Below are 13,350 nucleotides of genomic sequence, written 5' to 3' on the forward strand. Positions count from 1 at the left end.
GGCAGCATCCGAGGAGCAGGAGAGTCAATGGTGTGAGTGTAAGCTCTTCATCAGGAACGTGGGGGAGGCCCAAGGGGGAGGTTCTTCCTCCAAGTGTTGGGTGGCTAGAATCAGGTGAGGAGGCCCAGGACTGCACCTCCACACAAGTCATCTACTGTGTTCATTGCTCCCGGTGTTGATTCCTCTCCATTGGGGAGACAGTTCGCCAACTTATGGAATTTTTCAGAGAACATCTCTGGGACACACGCACCAATCAATCCCACCACCCTATAGCTGAACATTTCAACTCAAAGAACATGCAAATCCTGGGCCTCCTCCACACCAGATTCTAGCCACCCAACTCCTGGAGGAAGAATGCCTCATCTTTCAACCATATGGGATCAATATTGATTTTACCAGTTTTCTCATCTCCCCTTTCCCCACCTTATCACAGAACCCGCCAATTTGGCACCACCCTCTTGAACTGTACTACCTGTCCATCTTCCTTCCCACCTATCCGCCCCATTCTCCTCTCCAACCATCATCCCGACCTTCATCTACCTATCGCATTCCCAGCTACCATCCCCCCAATCCCACCTCCCTCCGATTTATCTCTCAGCCCCACATTCCTGATGAAGAGCTTATGCTCAAAAAATCCTGCTCCTCAGATGCTGCCTGACCGGCTATGCTTTTCCAGCACCACACTTTTAAACTTTCCTAATGAGATTAATTAGGACAATTTGACCTTGATGATCCCTATTAGTTTGCAACTTTATGATGTAGTATTGCATTATTAATGTCAATAAAAATTATCTTACCCAAAACTAAACTATACAATGTTTTGAAATTAAAAGCAATCATTCCCATTATTCATATCAAATCATTTTGAAATTTAGTGGAGACCTACTTTTCAAATGTTTATGGTTGGCAAAGTGCTACACCCAATTCACAAATAGAAAACTTGAGGTTACTGTTTTGTTTTCACTTTCTGGTCAGTAATCTAGCAGAGTAAATCATTCAGCCCTCATAGAATCTGTCTCATTTAGAGTAGGTTTTATAAAGTGCGAATGATCTACTGCTACTCAAACGATAAATATAAAGTTGGAATGCATGAGTTCTAACTTTGACTGGACCTACACTTAGACTCCCTCTGGAATAAGTCAATTTTGAATGGGTATACCCACCACTGGAAAGAGAAAATAATGAGCCCGGGGAAAGGTGTTCCCTTTAATCAGATGTACCATGTTCATGCTGACCATAGATTGGATAATTTAGGCCTTAGTGACAATAAGGGCATGTGACATAAATTTTGAGGGTTGTTTTATTCATCCAGCAACAGTAGAGCTCTGGAAATCTATGTATACAAATAAAAATAAAAATGTAAATAAAAAAAATACATTTCTCTTGGGCTGTGGTATCTAATCTTTTTAAGTACAAGATCACATTTTAAATTTAAATGCAGCCCAGGATCCATCTCTAAGAAACTACAGAAAAAAACAGCTTATTTTTAATGCTAAATAAATCTAAAACCAAATATATCTAGTAATTTGTTATGCTCTTTACTCACGATCTCAGTATGACATCAGAGACTGTACATTATCTACCAGTGCCGTGAAGTCTGAGTTGTAGTTTGAGTCTGTTAGTTTTACATAGTCCATCACATGGATATCTGTGAGTCGGGTGTGATACTTGGACCTGATTATCTTCATTCGGGAGACCACTGTCTCGTCGAGCTACATGGAATGAAAGTAAGATTGCACTTTAAAAATGATAGAAGCTGGTATTTGTCTCCATTTCTCAGACCCTAAAAATCAGTATCCTTCAATCTCACTTTCAGCTCAATCTCATTTTGCGTAGTAATTATGTCCATATCAATTCCTTTGCTTTGTAAATCACACACCCAATGGAATTTGGTAGCCAAACCAGCAATATCTACTTGTAGGGACGGGTTTGAAGGTTAGTTCTGTCACAGCTAATTCCTGAAATTAGAATGATGAATTCCTCTGCTAACTTCTTCAGGTGTGCACAGAGTCATTTTTCTTTTCCTTTGATTTTTTTTCTAGTACTTTCTCCAGACTCGGGCAGCATTTTATTTTTTAATTTGGAAGACCACTATCTAGTTGGAATTTACAGCACTAATGATAAGTGCTATATCTCCGTTCTTTCCTTGTAGTCCACGGTTCAGTTTGTTCAGCTTTGACATTATGTCTGTAGGGAACCCAAAGTCGAACAACCAAATGTTGTCTGACAGCTGACTACATACTTCATTTCTTGATTAAGAAGAGTGACAATTTCAAGCAACAGATTGTAACATTCTTTTCTAGAATCTTCCTTCATCTTCACCACCTCACATTAGCATGGAAGATTAGCTAACAATAGGCAGCATCAAGTTTATCAAATAAGGGTTTAAACAAGCAGTGCTAAATGACTCCTGCTCACAACAAATTTATAACCTCAACAACTTGCATTACATGAGAAAATTCTATTACCTTAATCATACAGAGGTAATTGACAAAAAAAGGGAAATCAGGATCAATTCTGCAAACTACAGCAAAGCCCACATTTGTGCAAGCATGTGTTTTCCATCAGTCATGGTGGAAATCAGTTTCTGAATTGGAGTGTTCTTCATAAGCATATACCTTTTGATTTTCTTGTAAACTCATCCCTTGTCCTCACACTTTGTTCCCTCTTTAAGAGTAAAAGGTTGAGAAGATCCTCTTTAGTTGTTATTAAGTTGTCTTTTAAACCCATATGCACGAAAACAATCAGTTGGTTGTGGAGGTCATGTTGATAGATTCATTGAACTGCAGTGAGAAGTATTCACAGTCCTTCAGGTCCTGCTGTGGCTGCTGAAAGGCATTTTCAGACTAAAATTCTTCTCCTTTGCCAGCATGGAAGCAGCAGGTGACATGCTCTGGATTGCTGTCATTATTTCTTCTTTGGTCTTAAAGTCTTTCGATAAAGAATCAGCGGCCACAGTCATTGCTTTTTAATTACTTTGCCACCCATGAATGATTTCTTGTGAATTGCCAGAAGATGGCAAATATGAAATGTTTCAGTGTTGAGTGTGTGTTGCTGGAAAAGCACAGCAGGTCAGGCAGCATCCAAGGAGCAGGATAATCAACGTTTCGGGCCGGAGCCCTTTATCGGGAAGCTTCAGTGCAGGCCTTAACTTGTGTTGCTGAATTTTTTTTAAAAATGACTGTTGAGTTTCCAAAACAGTATTTAGCTCATCAAATGTCTTGTACAAAGCATGATGTTCAAGGGGAAACTATCCTTGAAATCAGTTTGCATCCTAATATAATGTTTTCAAAGCTTCCTTTTTTAATTCATCAACATACTTTGTGACATATAAAGTGAACACTCCCATGTTTCCCAGCTGTGAACAGAAAAACATTTTACCTTTCCTGATGGAAGTTTGACATTTTTGATTTCTTTTTAACTTGTCCAGGTTCATTGCTCATTGTCATTGCTTCATCTTGTATTTGCGATGTTACTATGCTGCTGCTCACACTGCAGATTGGCCTCAGAATATGATTGGTTACTTTCAAGTGTGGAGGCATCAGATGTTACTGCTGTGGTCATGATTTGTTTCCAGGACCTTGGTCAGATGTTGCTTGATAGATTGGGGTGCAGCAGAATTCTTCATAATTTTTCTTCAGCCTGTGCAGACCTATTAGGTCTACAGAGAACAGGACTAGTTGAGCTGCTCTTGCAGACTGCTTGCATGGATATGATGGGCTGAATAGCCTCCTATGTTCCTAGTACTGCAATATACTTCACACGTCAGTTCTTAATATATTTCTTACTCATGTTTTTGCACTGCCACCACAAAAGTGAAGAGGTGATTGCCAAAGACTCTGCAATTTACCAGTTGATTACAATCTACATGTTGAAGATCACAGTTTCTGTGTTTCCATGTTCCATTTGAGGTTTCTATGAAGTTATAATAGATAAGTGGGAGACTTCCAAGAAAGAAACCAGAGTCAAAGAAAGAAATTGCTGGCATAACTCTCATCTGGCAGCATCTGTGAGAAGAAAGCAGAGTTAACATTTCGAGTTTGCCAGGAAGGGAGTTGCTAATTTAATTGAAAGAAAGCTTCCTGACTCACAATTAGCCACCACTTTAATCTTACCTCTGGCCAGCTCATTTTTCTGAATTCTCGGAAATTAATATGTTAAGAGAAATGAGACTGAGTTGGACCCAGTTAGTTAGCTTTTCACTTACCTGCCATACCCAGTCTATTTGATTCATCAACCTCTGTGATTGGACATCAATGACCCTTCTAATATCTCAAAATCCTTTCTGATTACCCCATCAACTCTTCCAAACTACACCCCTGACCAACCCTTGGTTCCTCTGTTCTGCTCCAAACCCACCATCCCATCCTCATTTTGTCTTTGGTTCTGTAGGATTCCCATCTTATCTTTAGCTTTGATCTTCTTCTCCATCAGTTCAGAGAAGGTTCACTCAACTGATATGTGGGATGGTGGGTAGTTATCTTCGGTGGCAAAGTTGGACAGGCTAGACTTGGGTCTATTGATGCTTAGAAGAATAGGAGGTAACCTTATTGAAACATACAAGATCCTGACAGTGGATGTTGAAAGGATGTTTCTCTGACTAGGAGCAACTAGAATTAGTTTAAAATTAAAGGATTTTAGACAGAGATGAGGAAAACTTTTATTCCTAGAGCATTGCAAAAGCAAAGTGATTGAATATTTTTAAGATGGATATAGATAAATTATTAACTAACAAGAGAGCCATGGAGATAGGTGTAAATGTGAAGTTGAAGCCATAATCAGACCAGCCATAATCTTACTAAATATCAGAGCTGGAACAAATGACCTATTTTTCCTCCCCATGTATATGTTTGCATGTTCACCACCACCTCCATGGCACCCCCAGCCACACCCAGTCCAAAACTTTTTGATGCCTCGCTCCTTCCTCTGTATTCTACACAGCAATTTAAAGATGGAGTGAAAATTGATGATAAGAATGGAAAAAGCTTAAGTAGAGTATAATTGACCAGTTAAGCCAAATGGCCTGTTTGTGTGCAATACCCATAGTTTCAAGATAAGATTTTGCTCCACTAGGCATCATTCTAGTTTTGGCATATATCCAGGCTATGCTTGAAATTTCCAACACTGATAATCAGAGTTGCCTTATCTGTTGTACATGCAGAAAATGTCAATGACCGAGCTAACATGCTTACACTGCATAACATTTATAACAAATGCCACATCGACAGAGTTAATGGAGCTTTTTTGTTTATGACATGATTAGCCAATTAAGTTTATTTTCACAATCTTGTCAGTAAATGTGACTATCTGGAACATCCTAAAATGTGCCTGCATTTAGATTAGATTACATGATTAGATTACATTACAGTGTGGAAACAGGCCCTTCGGCCCAACAAGTCCACACCGACCCGCTGAAGCGCAACCCACTCATACCCCTTACCTAACACTACGGGCAATTTAGCATGGCCAATTCACCTGACCTGCACATCTTTGGACTGTGGGAGGAAACCAGAGCACCCGGAGGAAACCCACGCAGACACGGGGAGAACGTGCAAACTCCACACAGTCAGTCGCTTGAGTCGGGAATTGAACCCGGGTCTCCGGTGCTGTGAGGCAACAGTGCTAACCACTGTGCCACCGTGCCACCCAGCGTGCTGCCCACTAAATCAGCATTTAGTTGCTGATACAATTGGTTCATCTTTTTCCAGTTTATTTTCCATTTATATGAATAAAAAGCTAATTCATGTTTGAAACAGATTTGGCAACTGCTTTTAAGAATCGGCTTTAACTTCTGCACAATGAAAACCAGCATTGTTTAACCTATTCTGAGAATGTATTCTTGCCATTCTAAGATATATTGCAGTTTCTAGATATTCATCAGTCACCACAAAATTAATGATCAACAGAGTCACACAGCACGGAAACAGACCCTTCGGTCCAACTAGTCCCTGCTGACCATAATCCCAAACTAAACTAGTTCCACCTGCCTGCACTTGGCCATATCCCTTCAAATTATTTCTTATTCATGTACTTATCCAACTGTCTTTTAAATGTTGTAACTGTACCCATATCCACCACTTCCTCTGGCAGTTTGTTCCACATACAAAGTGCAAAACTCTGTGTAAATGACATTGCTCCCTGTGTCATTTTTAAATCTTCCTCCTCTCACCTTAAAAAATGCCTTGTCTTGAAATCCTCCACCCTAGGGAAAAGACACCTGCCATTAACCTTATCCATACGCCCCATGATTTAAAAAAAATCTATAAAGTCACCTGTCAATCCCCATACTTCAATGAAAGAAGTCTCAGCCTATTCCAACCTCTCCCTATAACTCAAACCTTTCATTCCCAGCAACATCATGCAAAATCTTTTCTGAACCCTCTCCAGCTTAATAATATCTTTCCTATAATAGGGTGACCAAAACTGCACACAATACTCCAGAAAGGGCATCACCAACATTCTGCACAATCTCAACATGACGTCCCAACTCCTGCATTCAATGGTCTAAACAATGAAGGCAAACATGCTAAATGCCTTTGTAACCACCCTATCTACACGTGATGCAAACGTCAAAGAATTACGTACTGAACCCCTAGGTCCCTCTGCTCTACAACACTACCCATGGCTCTACTTTTAATTGTATATGCCCTGCCCTTGTTTGGTTTACCAAAATACAATATCTTACATTTATCCAAATTAAACTTCACCTGCCACTCCTCAGCTCAAACTTGCAGAATATTTTTTCCATAAGCAGAAAAGAACTACTCCAAAAAAAATGTTGTATTTTTGCTGAACTTTGTTTTATTTTATGGATGAACTAAGTTTACACCATAAAAAAAAAGAAAATATGATGCATATGAAAAACACAATTTATCTTCCATTCCAGACCACAAAAACAAGATTATTTATTTTGTTGTCCTATTCTTTCTCAAATACTTAGTTTTTCATCTTCCTCTTTTTATTCTGTCCCTATGGGCTGACTCTTATACGGGTTTGAGTGACATGGCCTATAGTGAAATATGCAGCAAATTCAGGTCACAAATGCAGCAGGCCCATCTCAACTTTGAGATTATCTCACTCCAGTTACTATGCTTTTTACAAGTGGCATGGTAAGATTCTCACTTGGCAGTGATGAATTGTTATTGATTATTAAACACCTTGAAAATACCACAACCTGCCTTCTTATTAATATTCAGACTCCCATCTTGCCAAACTCATCAGAAAAGCTAAACTTTGGTAAGATTCAAAAACCAAAGCTGATAATGAATCTGGCAGATTCCACTTATCACTTGCTCCAAACAATCTCCATTTTGGACACTGGGCACTAGCTGCAAAAAATTTTCATCTACAGACACTAACATCCAGCATCTGCCAACCCATCACAGCTATCAGGGGCATCTCTACCATACACTGGTAGACTGCTCACAAGACACAGGGTGCAGCACCAACTAGCATGGAGAAGGCTGCAGCAAGGACACTTTGCTTGTATCGACTAGGTCACGGAATAGACCACGCTATATCACCAGGTTGCTCGCTTGCTTTCTTAGCACTCTCCCATTTGTGCCTACCTGCATGTTCACACCATCCATGCCTTTCCACTGCGTTGCCACGCTGTGCCATGCCTGTCAATATGTTGGTACTTCAGGCAGAGCCGAGAACTGTCATTACTGCCATATTAAGGGGCTCTTCAGTGCATAAACACAGGCAGGCCTTGCTTATCAATGTTGGAATGTTTCAGCAGAGGGTTGGGGACATCTTATTATATGGCACACTGAAAAAAACGATCCAACGCCTCCAGCATGTGCCAGCTGCCTGTGCGACAGACATACTAGACAGTCATTCTATCAAATAAACATGTCATAAACTGGTAGGGAGACAGTCCTCAGTCCAGTTGGAGGTAGGGGAGGGGGTCTGTCTTGTCTGTCTGAGGGTCCCAGTACTATTAGCCACAGGCACTGTCTGCATACAGACACCAGAGGCTGTGCCAGGATCAACCATCAGTTTGGAACTTTCAAGACCAAGGATTAATCCCAGTACGGAACAGGAAATGTTTAGCAGTAAATCTTTTAAGGCCAGCGCAAGCAGAGGATATGCTGGGACAAGGAATATGACAGCATGCAATCTCAAGTTGAATGGGGGGAATTTGGATTGTATCAGAGAGCTTAATACACTACAAAAGTTGGGGATTACTGCCAGTGACCACCACCAGGGCCTGCACAGGGGCAGCATAAAGGAGCAAGGTGGGCATGACCAAGGTGTAATGGCAGGGAATTGGGGCAGCAAGGACAGTTGGAAATAAAGTTCAATGTCTTAGCTCTCCAGATTGTGGGGACAGATTGAAATGCGTTGTTGGCGTAGTGTGAGTTAATAGGGACAATGAAAGTTCTAAGGGAGGGGTATCTGGCAACCAGGATGTGCATAGTGCTGGCAGCATCCAGTGCAATCTGCATCCAGCCATCACTCTCCCTTCTCCAGTTGCGGCTCCTAGAAAATGGTTGGAACACATTTTCTTCACCTGAAGAAGGGTCTTTGGACCTGAAATGTTAACTCTGCTTTCTCTGCACAGATGCTGCCGGACCCGGTGAGTTTCTGCAGCAATATCTGTTTTTGCTTTTGGATCACTAGTCTAGTGGCATTAACACTACACAACCAGCTAGTAAGTGCTGTCCATCACTGCTGCCACCTGCTTCTGGATGGCTTGTTATACTTAGTACATTGTTATTTATTGTGTGCATGTGAATGCATGTTTCTTACTCAGAACAGCGACTACACTTCTAAAAGTACTTAACTGGCTGTAAAACGTTTTGAGATATCCTTGACATGGAGGTGCTGTTGTTGGACTGGGGTGGACAAAGTTAAAAATCAACAACACCAGGTTATAGTCAACAGGTTTATTTGGAAGTACAAGCTTTCGGAGCGCTGTTCCTTTGTCAGGTAGCTAGTGGAGCAGGATCATAGGATACAGAATTAATAATAAAAACATTAATGTATCATACAACTGATGAAATGTATTGAACAAACCTAGATTGTTGTTAAGTCTTAATCACTTAGAAGGAGTTGCAGGTTTTGATTCATTAATATGTAAATCCCAGAATTTCTTTCAAGTCACATTCCCAAGATAACTTAAGGTTTTATAAAAAAGGATGACATCTCCGCTCAGACAATTCATTAAAGACATGTGAGGTTACAATATGTCTGTATTCTGAGGCTGTCTGTCACAGTCTGACACTTTGATCTTTTACTATAAATGTTGTGTCCTAAGATCTTGTCCCACTAGCTATCTGATGAAGGAGAAGCACTTCGAAAGCTAGTGCTTTCAGATAAGCCTGTTGGACTATAACCTGGTGCGATTTTTTAACTTTGAGATATCCTGACATTGTGAAAGGTACAACATAAATGCAAGTCTTTCTTTTGCTTACCTAATGCCTTCTGCTTTATTCACTTCCACTTTCAGGATGCATCTCTTTCCTGGTTGCTAGACTGTTCGGTCTTTTTTTTTGCATTCAGTCAGTGGATCCTCCCTTCATATCTATGAATGAATCAAAATAAGCTTTTATGTACCCAAAATCTAAATTAATGCAAAAAACTGAAAGACAGCAGATAAACAGTTCAGTGCAAACAATACAAGTTTAAGTTTCAGGTATGGACCCTTGAAAAAGGGGTCTGACTGCTTTTGTTTTGCTTCTTTTCTTGCTACGGTTTTCCTTTTTGAAGTTTTTAAAAAACGTTTTTCTCCAACTTGTGAAGGGAGCTCAATCATGGAGACAGAGTGGTAGTGGCAGGGGCTAAATGCCCAGAGCAGGGACTTTGGCAGTCAGCCATGAGGTGGTTGGTGGACCCAGGCAAACTCTGGTGGTTGGCAGCATCATGGAAGTGGCTAGGGATCTGCAGCAGCACCAGATCAGGCTACAGTGGCCCGTTGTGAGGTGGCTAGTGAGCCTGGATGGTAGTCAGCAGTGAGAAGGGAGTGCAGTTGCGTGGGGATTGAGAAATGGAGCCCAGTGTGCAGAAAGATCAAACCCAGGGAGAGAACAAGTCCAGTGCAGAGAGAGACAAAGCCCATTGTAGGGAGAGAGATCAAACCCAGCGCTGGGAGAGATCGATCCTTAACAGGGATATCCCAGCACGGAGCAACTGCAGGATTGTAATTTGGAACTTTAAAGTTTATTTCTTATTTATTATATTAGACTAATAATATCCATAATGTTGAACTTTTAACTTATTTCTTTATTTTTCTACTTTTTACCTTAGATTTTGTACCTAGGTACACTGTACCTAAGATAGTGCTGTGAATGGCGACATTGTAAATTTTTCACTGTACTCCTGTACTTGAGTACACGTGACAATAAAACTTAATTCTAAATATTTAGACCTGTTAAGAAATGATGGATGTGTAAATAACTAAGGAAGTAAGCAAAAGGGAGGAGCTGGCAAAAACAGTCTTGAAAACAAGGATATTGCTGAGTCTGATGCTGTTGGGATCAGCGTTAGGACATAAGACGTGTCAGTATTTCTGGATGCAAGTTTTGTTTTAACCCAGTATAAGAAAGAGCCTTCTTGGAGTGGTTATAGGAATTTGTTTGCACTGGGTGAATTTTATGAAAACACAGGGTAAACATTGCTTTCGGTTTGAAGGATCAGGGGTTGATTTGATCTTTTCCTTAGAGGAAACATGAAGAGTTTGAAACTTTTTTGTTTTCAGTTTGCCGGCATCCTGATTGAGGTTAGGTGTATGAAACAATTTCTCCTAGATAAAGGAGTTAGTTCAGAAAGGTGAAGAAATAGATTACCTCAGCATGAGGGTTTAGTTTGAACATTCCCGTACCAGAACTTTGGATAGAACCTACAAGGGGTTATTTGAAGCTGAGAAAGTCTAAACTCAGTTGTTTGAATACTCGAGGAAGAAGCTATCAAACTCTCAAGACTGAGAATTGAAAGCAACAGTTGAATCAAACCTGATCAATGTAATAGAGAAGGGAATTCTCTCTGGTATTTGAGTATTGCAAAGTGATACTGGTGAAATAGATGTAACTTCATATTTTTGCTGTGTATTTTTAAATTTTTCAAATTATATTGTATGTAAATGTTTTGGTTTGTTCTATTTTACCTTCTTTCCTTCTACATAATAAATTTCTATGATATATTTAAAACAAATCTGTGTGTTACCTGCTTGTATTTCAGTGAAAGACCACACTGTTAAACAACTAAAAAAAACTAAATATGAGCTATCAAGCCAAATTTAAGTCTGAGATCTGACTAATCCAGTAATAACTTCAGCTGGGATCATAACAAGTGGGTGGAGCATTGTTCTCATTTACACAATTTGCATTCACTGCTATCCAAATGTGGCTGCTGAACCAAAATTGCACAGTCAATCACTCAAACATCATCATAATTCATGAAATGAACAGTACAGCTAGGGAGTTAAATAGTTGTTGTGTTGACTTTAATTTTCCAGAATACCCTAGATTTGGGAAAGTTTCCTTTAGATTGGAAAAGAGCAAACGTGACTCTTTTATTCCTGGTATGTGTGCATTTTCTTATAAGAAAAAGAGTTGATGACGCAACGCTTGCACCTGCTGGATTTTAGAAGGATAAGAAACAATTTGATTGAAACAGATGACATCCTGAGGGGTTTGATAGAGTGGATGTGGAGAGGATGTCTTCTCTTGTGTAAGAATCGAGAATAAGGCATCACAATTTAAAAATAAGGGACTGGATTTTTGACAAGTGACAGCATTGTGTAGATTGCTATTCCAGCCTTACTTTATTTAAGAATTAGAGAATCTCCACATTTCTTCAGAAATGAGCAGCCATGCTTCCATTCTGACAGCAGGGAGTAGTGTGTTCAGCGAATAGAGTATCCAGTGGGTAAGGTCCCAGGTAATCAGAGTGCCGAATGGGAAGGGGATAGGGCAATGGCTGGGTAGGATGCCAAGTGAGAAGGATGCCTTGTGCAAAGTGGGTATCCTGCCAGGGTGCAAGATGGCAAGGGGGCAAAGTAAGTGAAGCAACGTTTAGAGTAGATCAGGCTGAGTGGGAGAAATCAGGTCCAGAGTTGGATCGGGGAGGATGACTGTCAGGTCTGGGAGGTTTTGTTCCAGTTGCGTATAGATCAGTCAGATCCAGTGTTGTTGTGGGGTTTCAGTTGAAATCTGGTCAAAGGACAGAGTAAGATGCCAGGTAAGATCATGTCAGTTTTAGCAATGGGAGAGGGGGTGAAGTGGGGTTTCTGGTTGTTTCCAGCAGTGGAATGGGGGACATTGGGTACTGCAGCAGGCAGGGGAAGTGTTTCACATCAGGTCCAGTAGCAGGGGAAGCGAAGGTCAGGTCTTGGGGTGATGTTGGGTCAGCATTTGCAAGGTGTAATTGTTTTAGGGGAGGCATAGTTGTGGGGTGGGGTTATGAAGTAAGCATGGGTTTAGTTGAAGAGTTACTCAGGAGTTAGGTTATTTAATAATTAACTTTCCCTGACAAAATGTTTTACTTCATTTCATTGGAACGTTCCAAATTCTATTATTCAAATGGAGACTTCTGGACTAGGTGTGTTCTTTACACATAATGCTGCTCAATAATAACCTGCTCAGTGACACCCAGTTTGGGTTTTGACAGGGCCACCTCATCTCCTGATGTCATTGCAGCTTTGGTTTAAACAAGGATAAAAGAGCTGAATTCCAAAGGTGAGGTCAGACAGAGTGAATGGCCTTGACATCAGGCCTCACCTGACTAAGTATGGCATCAAGAAGCCCAACCAAAACTGAAGCCATTAGGCATAACAGGGAAAACATGACACAAAGTAAGGTTGTTGAAGGTGTTGAAAATCAGTCACCTCAGCTCCAGAATATTGTTGCAGGAGTTCCTTAGGACAGTTTCAGAGCCTCAACCATCTTCAGCTGATTCATCTGTGTCCTTTCTTCCAACCTAAGATCAGAAATGGGGATTTTCACTGATGAGTCCACAATGTTCAGCACCATTCACAATTCCTCAGAGACTGAAGCAGTCCATGGCCAAATGCAGAAAGATTTGGACAATATCCAGGCCTGGACTGAAAAGTGGGAAGTAACATTCATGTCACACAAATGTCAGGCAATGGTCATTAGATTAGATTACTTGCAGTGTGGAAACAGGCCCTTCGGCCCAACAACTTCACACCGACCCACCGAAGCCCAACCCACCCAAACCCATTCACCTACATTTGCCCCATCACCTAACACTACCGGCAATTTAGCATGGCCAATTCACCTAGCCTGCACATTTTTGGACTGTGGGAGGAAACCAGAGCATCCGGAGGAAACCCATACAGACACGGGGAGAATGTGCAAACTCCAAACACAGTCTCCTGAGGCGGGA

The sequence above is a fragment of the Chiloscyllium plagiosum genome, chromosome 20, assembly GCF_004010195.1.
Source record: "Chiloscyllium plagiosum isolate BGI_BamShark_2017 chromosome 20, ASM401019v2, whole genome shotgun sequence".
NCBI classification, from domain to species: Eukaryota; Metazoa; Chordata; class Chondrichthyes; order Orectolobiformes; family Hemiscylliidae; genus Chiloscyllium; species Chiloscyllium plagiosum.